We start from the raw sequence: 10273 nt of genomic DNA, 5'->3' as shown, positions 1-10273 counted from the left end.
AAAAGGATTAAAAAAAAAAAAAGAAAAAAAAGGGCCCTCCTCAGAGATCTATTGGGTTATTGAAATGCTAAGAGACAAAGCAACCAGGGCCATTAAGGAAAGGTCCACAGGGCAGAGAGATCAGCTTTTCTTTGGGATTTGCATATGCGCCTCATGGCCCTTCCCCTTTCTATGTTCACCAGAACTCCAAAAATCCTCCGCTTTTATTTTGGAGTTTTTCGGTTTGTTTTTTTTTCTCTATGCCTGTCTCCTCTCTGCTGGGCTGGCTGCTCTCAGATTCTCTGGTGTCTGGTCTCAGTCTATCTATGGTTGGAGTTTGGATCAGTAAAATGAGATTCCGATATGGGCTGCCACTGCAGTTCTCCCTTCTCCTTCCTGGAGCTGACAGCCCCTCCTCCCACGGGACTGAGCCTGGCAGGGAGGGGTGCGGGTCCCCTGGCCACAAAAACTTACAGATTTCGCTGATCTCAGCAGTTCCACGTTTTCATGAGTGTTGTATGAAGTATGCCCAAAGTCAGATTGCTCTGTGGTGTCCAGTCCACCCAGTTCCTGGCTTTCTACCTACTTTCCTGGAGGAGTAACTAAAACATACAGCTCACCAGTCTGCCATCTTGCCCCGCCCTAATACAAGGTCTTATAGGTGTTTCCCTACATTATCTTCTAGGAGTTTTATGGTACTTTCTTTTATATGGAGATCTTTGTTCCACTTTTTGAGTTAATTTTTGTGTAGGGTGTGAGTTAGGGGTCCTCTTTCATTCTTTTGGATATGGACATCCAACTCTCCCAGCCCCATTTGTTGAAAAGACCATTATGACTTTGGGGGCCTTATCAAAGATCAGTCATCCATAGATCTGGGAGTCTATCTCCGAATTCTCAATTCAATTTCATTGATCAATATGTCTGTCTTTGTGCAAGTACCATGCTGTTCTGAAAACTGTGGCTTTATAATAAGCTTCAAAGTCAGGGAGTGTAATTCCTCCCACTTCATTTTTCTTTTCTAGAGTGTCTTTAGCAATTCGAGGCATCTTCTCTTTCCAAATAAATTTGATAACTAGCTTTTCCAAGTCTGCAAAGTAGGTTGTTGGAATTTTGATTGGGATTGCATTGAATCTGCAGATGAGTTTGGGTAGAATCGACATCTTAATGACATTTAGCCTTCCTATCCATGAACATGGAATATTTTTCCATCTTTTAAGGTCCACTTCTATTTCTTTTAGTAGAGTTATTTAGTTTTCTTTGTATTGGTCTTTTACATCTTTGGTTAAGTTTATTCCTAGGTACTTGATTTCTTTAGTTGCTATTGAAAATGGTATCTTTTTCTTGAGTGTCTCTTCAGTTTGCTCATTTCTAGCATATAGAAACATTACTGACTTATGTGCATTAATCTTGTATCCCGCTACCTTGCTAAATTTGTTTATTAGCTCTAGTAGGTCTATTATCGATTTCTCAGGGTTTTCCAGATATAAGATCATATCATCTGCAAACAATGACAGTTTTACTTCTTCTTTTCCAATTTGGATGCCTTTTATTTCTTTGTCTTGCCGTATTGCCCTGACTAGCACTCCCAGCACAATGTTGAATAACACTGGTGACAGCAAGCATCCTTGTCTTGTTCCTGATCTTAGAGGGTGGGCTTTTAGTCTCTCACCATTGAGTACTATGCTGGCTGTGTGTTTTTCATATATGGTCTTTATCATATTGAGGAAGTTTCCTTCAGTTACTACCTTTTGAAGTGTTTTTATCAAAAAGGGATGTTGGATTTTGTTGAATGCTTTTTCAGCATCTATTCAGATGATCATTTGACTTTTCTCTTTTGATTTGTTAACGTGTTATAATACATTGATTGATTTTCTTATGTTGAACCATCTTTGCATGCCTGGAATAAACCCCACTTGGTCATGGTCCATGTTTTTTTTAATGTGTCTTTGGATTCGATTTGCAAATATTTTGTTGAGAATTTTTGCATCTATATTCATTAAGGAGATAGGCCTGTAGTTTTCCTTTTTTGTAGCATCTTTGTCTTGTTTTGATATTAGATTGATGTTAGCTTTATAAAATGAGTTAGATAGTGTTCCATTTTCTTTGATGTTTTGAAGGAGTTCAAGTAAGATTGGTGTCAGTTCTTTTTGGAAGGTTTGGTAGAATTCCTCTTTGAAGCCATCTGGCCCTAGGCATTTATTTGTGGGAAGTTTTCTGATGACTGATTAGATCTCTTTGCTTGTGATTGGTTGATTGAGGTCTTCTGTTTCTTCTCTAGTCAGTCTAGGTTGCTCATATGTTTCCAGGAAATTGTCCATTTCCTCTACATTATCCAGTTTGTTGGTATACAGTTGTCATAGTATTCTCTTATAAATGTTTAAATTTCTTCAGGATCTGCAGTAATGTCACCTTTCTCAATCATTATTTTGTTTATAGGGGTCTTCTCTCTTTTTTATTTTGTCAGTCTAGCTAGGGGCTTGTCAATCTTGTTTATCTCAAAGAACCAATTTTTGGTGTTATTTAGTCTCTCTATTGTTTTTTGTTCTCTATGTCATTTATTTCTGCTTTAATCCTTGTTATTTCTTTTCTTCTACTTGGTTTAGGATTGGTTTCCTGTTCATTTTCTAGCTTCTTCAGTTGATCAATTTAGTTCTTTGATTTTTGCTCTTTCTTCATTTTTAATGTATGCATTTAGTGCTACAAACATCCCCCTCAGTACTGCTTTTGCTGCATCCCATAGGTATTGATATGTTGTGCTCTCATTTTCATTCATTTCTGTATATTTCACAATTTCTCTTGCTATTTCTTCTGTAACCCACTGATTGTTTAGGAGTGTGTTGTTTAACCTCCAGTTATTTGTGAATTTTCTAAGTCTCTGATGGTTATTGACTTCTAATTGTATTCGATTGTGGTCAGTGAATATACTTTGAATAATTTCAATTTTTTTTTAATTTATTGAGGCTTGTTTTATGTCCCAGCATATGATCTACTCTGGGGAGAGTTCCATGAGCACTAGAGAAGAATGTGTATCCTGGTGATATGGGATGTAATGTTCTATATATGTCTTTTAAATCCAGTTCATTTATCAGATTGTTTGGGTTTTCAGTTTCCTTATTGGTCTTCTGTCTGGTTGATCCATCTATAGGAGAAAGTGATATGTTGAAGTCTTCCACAATTATTGTGGAAACATCAATTGCTTCCTTTAGTTTTGCCAGTGTTTCTCTCATGTATTTTGTGGTGCCTTGATTGGGTGCATAAACATTTATGATTGTTATTTCTTCTTGTTGAATTGCCCCCTTTATTAGTATGTAGTGGCCTTCTTTGTCTCTCATAATATCCTTGCATTTAAAGTCTATTTTATCTGAGATTAATATTGCTCCTCCTGCATTCTTTTGGCTGTAGCTTGAATGGAATATTTTTTTCCATCCTTTCACTTTCAATTTCTTTGTGTCCCTGTGTCTAAGATGAGTCTCTTGTATGCAACATATTGATGGCTCATTTTTTTTTGATCCATTCTGCCAATCTATATCTTTTGATTGGGGAGTTTAATCCATTTACATTCAACATTATTACTGTGAAGCCATTTCTTGAATCAGCCATCTTATCCTTTGGTTTATGTTTTTCAGATGTATGTTTTCCCCCTCTTTCTTAATGTCCTTTAACATACCCGTACTGAATCTCTTTAGTACTGAACCTTTCTCCATCTCTCTCTCTCCTTTCTTTGTTTCTCTGTTGGTAGGGCTCCCTTTAGTTTCTCAAGTAGGGCAGGTCTCTTGTTAGCAAATTCTCTTTTGCTATTTGTTTGTCTGTGACAAATTTAAGCTCTCCATCAAATTTGAAGGAGAGCTTTGCTGGATAAAGAATTCTTCGTTGGAAATTTTTCTCTCTCTGAGTTTTAAATATGTCATGCCACTGACTTCTCACCTCCATGGTGGCTGCTGAGTAGTCACTACTGAGTCTTATGCTATTTCCTTTGTATGTGGTGAATTGCTTTTCTCTTGTTGCTTTCAGAACTTGCTTCTCTTCTGTGTTTGACAGTGTGATTAGAATAAGTCTCAGAGTGGGTTTATTTGGATTTATTCTATTTGGAGTTCGCTGGGCATTTATGATTTGTATATTTATGGTGTTTAGAAGTTTTCCCCAACAATTTCTTTGAATACTCTTCCTGGACCTTTACCCTTCTCTTCCCCTTCTGGAATGCTAATGAGTCTTGTATTTGGATGTTTTATTTTATCTATCATATCCCTGAGGTCCATTTTGATCTTTTTGACTTTTTCCCCATTCTTTCTTTGGTTTTTTCATTCTCCATTCTGTCATCCTCCAGGTCAGTGATTCACTGTTCAGCCCCCTCTAGTCTTGTACTATGAGTATCCAGAATCTTTTTAATTTGGTCAACCGTTTCTTTTATTTCCATAAGAGCAACTATTTTTTTTATATCCTCTTGCAATTTCTGCTTTGTGCTTTTCTAGGGTCTTTGTCATGTCCTTTATATCCTGTGCCATGCTCTCGCTGTTTCTCTTTAGTTCTTTGATTAATTGCTCCAAGTACTGTGTCTCCTCTAATCTTTTGATTTGGGTGTTTGGGCTTGGGTTATCCATATCGTCTGGTTTTTTCATATGCTTTGCAATTTTCTGTTGGTTTTGGCCTCTTGGCATTTGCTTAACTTGATAGGGTTCTTTTAGGATATGTAGACCAATTCAAACCCTTATCTCTAATTTGTCAGATCTACAGCATCATGGAGTACACTTTCTCTAACTAACCATTAGGTGGCATCTGCGAGCCACCTATTCCCCTGAAGTCAGTTCTCCCCCACTTTGTCTTTGTGGTGAGTGGGGGTGTGAGTCTTATGCAGTCCAATTGGTGTACCAACCTTGCATGTGTAGTTGATGTTGCCACCCTGCATATGGGGCATGTGTCTGAGCTGTTAGGGGGAGGCGGCTTTAATAATCAAATCTCCCAGGTGTTCCTGGAGATATAAAGCTGCTGCAATAGTCTAATCCTTCAGTTCAGTCTTGCCACAGTTTGTCTCTGCCACTGACCCACAAGTCCTTGGTATTGGCGTATGGTCCCTGGGACTTGTGAGTGGGTCCCTCTTCCAAGCCGTGCACTCCTAGGGCCTCTGCTGAGGGATGACTGTGCTATGTCACAGGTGAGCACCATCCCCCAAGGGAGGTTCTGGGCTGGAGGGCTGTGTAGGGGCATTCCCAGTCTGCTGAAAGGATGGCTGAATGGGATGTGTTAATTTCCCCCTTTTCACACAGCTCCACCTTCCCAGCTCCAGGACAATTAGCTGAGGGTGCAGGAAAGGCTATTGTCCACACCCGATATTGTGGTGTGTGCCTGTGTTGTTGGAAACACTTCCTGTCACACTGGGTTGTTTGGGGCATCCCTGGGCTGTGGCACTGTCACCGGGCAGGAGTGTTCCCAGCCAACCAGGAAGATGGCTGTAAGGGCACGTACCCCTTTTCTTGGGAAGTTGTGGTGTTTAGCAAATTTTCTCAGTCACTGGACTTATTGCTTTGTGTCTCAGAGCTCTCTTAGCTCTGCTCTTGTCTGGGCCCAAATTGCAAGTCTTTGAGTGAGGCTTTCTGTAATGGGCTTCTTAGAGTAATTGTTTTAGAAAAAGAGAAAAAGATTAAAAAAAAAAAGGAGGGCCTCCTTGCAGATCTAATGGGCTATTGAAATGCTAAGAGACAAGTAGATTAGGGCCATTAAGGAACAATCAGAAAGCAGAGAAACTGGCTCTTCAGACAAGGAAACTTGCCTTCTGGATTTGCATATGAGCCTGAATCTGTTTGAGCCCTGCCCTTCTCCATTCTATGTTTACCAGAACTCCAAAAAGTCTCTGACTTTATTTTTCGGTTTTTTTTTTCCTGCTGTTTTTGCTAGCCCTATCTCCTCTCTGCCTCTGCTAGGCTGACTGCTCCTGGATTCTCTGGTATCTGGTCTCAGTCTATCTATGTTTGGAGTTTCGATCAACAGTCTGAGTTTTCAGTCAGAGCCACAACTGCAGTTCTCCTTCCTTGTTCCCAGCACAAACGACCCCTCCTCCCACAGGACTGAGCCTGACAGGGAGGGGTACGGGTCCCCTGGCCACGAGAACTGACAGAGTTCACTGATCTCAGCTGTTGCACATGTTTGTGAGTGTTATATGAGGTGTGCCCAAAGTCAAATTGCTCTGTGGTGTCTGGTCCACACAGTTCCTGGCTTTCTACCTACTTCCCTGGAGGAGTGACTAAAACTTACACCTCACCACTCCACCATCTTGCCCCGCCCCTTCCTCCAGTCTTCTCTTGAAGCCCCTATTGAACTTTCCCCTCAGTTACTGTACTTTTGAGTGCTAGAAGTTCCATTTGCTTCTTTTTTATAATTTCATCCCATTATTGAAATTCCCATTTTGTTCTTATATAGTTTTCCCGATTTCTTTCAGTTCTTTGTCTATGTTTCCCTTTAATTCATTGATCCTATTTATGAGAATTGTTCTAAGATCTTTGGTTAGTGATTGCATAAACTGTGCTTCCTCCAGAAAGTTTTCTGTCAAATTCCCACCACCCCCGCTTTGGGTGGGCCATACTTTCCTATCTCTTTGTAAGCTTTTAAAATTTCTGTTGAGAACAGGATTTCTGTTGAGAACAGAATTTCTGAAAATTATGCTATGATCACTCTGGAAAACTAGTTTTTGTACTCTTCTGTCCACCAGACTAGGAATAAGGAGAAAAAAAAGAAAGGAAAGAAAAAAATAAAAGGGAGAAAAGAAAGAGAGAGAAAAAGGAAAAGAGAAAAAAATACTATAAACCTCAAAATACCCATCAAAAGAAAAACAAACAAAAAACTCATGGAAATAAAATAGTGAAGTGCACTGCCTCTCCAAGTCTCTTGTTATGTGCTAGCAGGAAGTCAGAAGCTGCTGCTTCTGACACCAAAACACAGGCCAGTGACTCTGCTCATTCCTCAAGGATCTGCCAAACCCAAAAATATAAAACTGAGAAAGAAAAAAAAAAAAAAAAGGAAAAGAAAAAAAGAGATATTTGGCTCTTTATATCCCTGTATCTGCTAGTATAAGGCCAGATGACAGTTTCTGAAAGAAACTAGTCTAAGTTCTGTGTTGGACCCTTAGGGATCCACCAGATTAAACTATACAAGAAAGAGAGAGAAGAAACCCAACCAATGAGAAACTGCACTGGGAGTTTAAGTTCTGGTAGATCCTGGCTTGAGGCCAGAAGCTGCTGCTGCAGAGAGGGCTGAATCCAAGGCTAGCGTCTATGCTGTGCCCTCAGGGATCTTACAGACCAAGAAACACCCATGCACAGAAGGAAAAAGAGAAACAGCCAAGTAAGGTACACTAGCTCTTTATGTCCAGGTGGATGCTGGGGGGATCCTGGAAGTACTACTGCCCAGAGGGCTGAAATTGGGGGCAACCTTGACTCTTAACCCCCAGTTTTAGAGGAGGAGATTTCCTCTGCCAGCTCAGCCACAGCCAGCCACTCCCAGAATCTGGGCCACCTTACCCCAGCCACAGACATTTCCAGCTGACCAATGGTGACTGGTCGCAGGTTCATGATTTCACTTATAAAAGTTGAACTCTTGGCAGCCTCTCAGTTCCTCTGGCACTCTGATAGTTGTTGTAAATGTTCATTTTGGTTCCAGGGTTACCAACTAGTTAATTCCAGTGTCTTTTCCATTTCTTTAATTTTTTCAGTGGCAAAATTCCTGCTCTATCACTTTGCACCTGCACCTCTCATTTTTGTTCTTCTCTTATCCTTTTGTTTATATCCATCAGAGATTAAAGGAAAAAGGAGACCATAAACTTGGAGAGCAATTAAAGAAACCTGGTTTCTCAACCAGAATTGACATGAGAATATCTAGCTCATTCCTACCTCTAAAGCTAAATGTATGCTTTGCTTAAGTTCTACGTGGGAGAATATGTATAGTGGCCAGACTAAGATGATTCAGGAAGCTTCACAACAGCAAAGATTCAATTCACCACCTCTGTTTCCTGAAACACTTACCTTTAACAAGTGCATGTGCCTGAACTTGGAGACTACATGAGTGTATGTAGGAAATCTGGAAAAGGAGCTTCCCTATGGAATTTTGGCTCCCAACCTGGAAGACGAACATGTTCAAGTTGGAATGCATCATTACACAGTATTTTTTAGTAGTCAATAGACTTAATATGTTTATAGTTTCTTTCATTTTTTTACATTGCATATTACTAATAATACATGCAATGTTTTCTTAAAATAAATTCATGTAATACCAGATAAAAATTCAGTGATAACTGAAACTTTCACATTATTTCATCAAATTTTCCTTCATAAATATTGCCATTGTTATGAGTTTGGCATTCCACATATCTATTACTTTCTAGTTTTTATGTATTAGCTTTTGAAAAGCACATTTCTCTCACCTACCCATTTCATGATGAAAGTGGGAGAAAGTGGCTTTGTCTTTACTGTAAAATTATCCTCAAGGGTGTTATTAATTTGTGTTAAAATCTATTGAACAAATAGTGACTGCTTGCCCTTTAAGGTTCAGGCATAGTGCTATTCATTGAGGGTTGAACAATAACTAAGTAAATAAAGATTATTATATACAAGGAAATGTAGGAAATATATAGGAAAGCTGGCAATTGCAATGGTGTGTCCTAAGAACTATTATAATATAAATATAGAGGAAATGTAACATAGCCTTGGAGCGTTAAAGAAGGTTTCCAAGGGAAGGTGAACTCAATGCTGAGATATAAATAATATATAGGGATTATTCAGATTGAGGCTACATGTAGAAGAATCACTTACCACAAGGAACAGTAAGGCCTAGAGGCAATAGAAAACGTTACCTTTTTTGAAAAGTTATGCCTTGCATTTAGATTTTATTTTGGATTTGGTATGGAAAGGGGAGGCTGAAAGACGTGAGTCTGGGGAGCAGCTGCCACATCCTAAAGGGTTTAGTCAGTTATAGGCAGTGTTGTGTGAAGCAAATCATGGGAGGAAGGAAGAGACACAAATGGATATTTTCTTCTTTACGGAAGAAAATTGACTGAACTACAAGACTACAAACATTTATCATTAATGATACGATAGTTGAAAGTAAAGCGGTCTGTGCAGCAAAGGAAAAAGAAAAGAAAAACTCAATAAACCAAGGTTACAAAGATTTGTCATTAATGATACGATAGTTGAAAGTCAAGCGGTCTGTCCAGCAGACAAAGGAAAGGAAAAGAAAAACTCACCAGACCGGGGAAAGCCCCCACATCTGATACTACTGGCTGGGGAGGTCCTGGATCTTCAGCGGATCAGAGTTCCGGTTGGCACATGATCCCAGGCAGAGCATCCCCTCCTGGGTGAGAGCTCCAACTTTTCCTGGGACTCGGGCCAGTATTTATGGCAATTTGTCCAGGAGTAGAAATGCTTTGTGCACATCTCAAGGGAGGGCTAATTCCTTGGGATGATCACAAAGACTTCCTTATCTTAGTTTCACCTGCATGTCCGCAGGGTGGGTGGGGGGGACCCTACCCCTCGACGGAGACACAGGTAATCTAGTCTATTAACTATTATTGAAACTCCTGGGTAAAGTCTGTTAGGCTTCAGTGACCTCCTTTATTATAGGTACCTTTGGTCTTCATTCCCTTATGGACAGGCTGGCACCTGCTGTCCTGCAGGGCAGCTATCTGCTTATGGTTTGTGTTGGTTTGAGCCATACATTACACTTCTTCACAATTTCTAACACAAGCAGGATTTGGGATTTTATCATGAGAGCAATGAGGAGTCAATTAAAAATTTTAAGTAGGGGAATGAAAAAATCTGCTTTGAATGTTAAAGAGCCTTCTGTCTGCAATATGAAGAATGGATTAAAGCGCAGCAAGAATGGAGACAGAGCAACAAGTAGGAGGTTATGATGATAATCCAAGTAAGAGATTGGGAGAAACTGGTTCAGGTTTTTCAGAAAATGCGGGAGATTAATGAAAATGGATTTAAGAGATAACAGTGTTTGGACATTAGTCCTGCCATGATTATAGGAATGTATGAATATGAATGTGATAAAAATGAATTTCAACCTTCTGACTTGAGTAACTTGAAGTGGTAAGAAGGAGTTCATAAGAAAGAGAAGCATGCTCTGAAAGAATGTTCTGAGTTAAATTTTGAATGTGTTAGTTTTAAGGGACTATTAAATACACCATTTTTACTGTCTGACAGTCTTCAGGAGAAAGAATTCTGAGATTTAGGGGAGAGATCTGTGTTGCATTGTGAATCAAAATTGAATTTATAGGTCAAGTAGGAAGTGTCAGAAGAATTAGAAA

The sequence above is a fragment of the Choloepus didactylus genome, chromosome 9, assembly GCF_015220235.1.
Source record: "Choloepus didactylus isolate mChoDid1 chromosome 9, mChoDid1.pri, whole genome shotgun sequence".
NCBI lineage: Eukaryota > Metazoa > Chordata > Mammalia > Pilosa > Megalonychidae > Choloepus > Choloepus didactylus.
Note: the sequence above shows the minus strand (reverse complement) of the source record.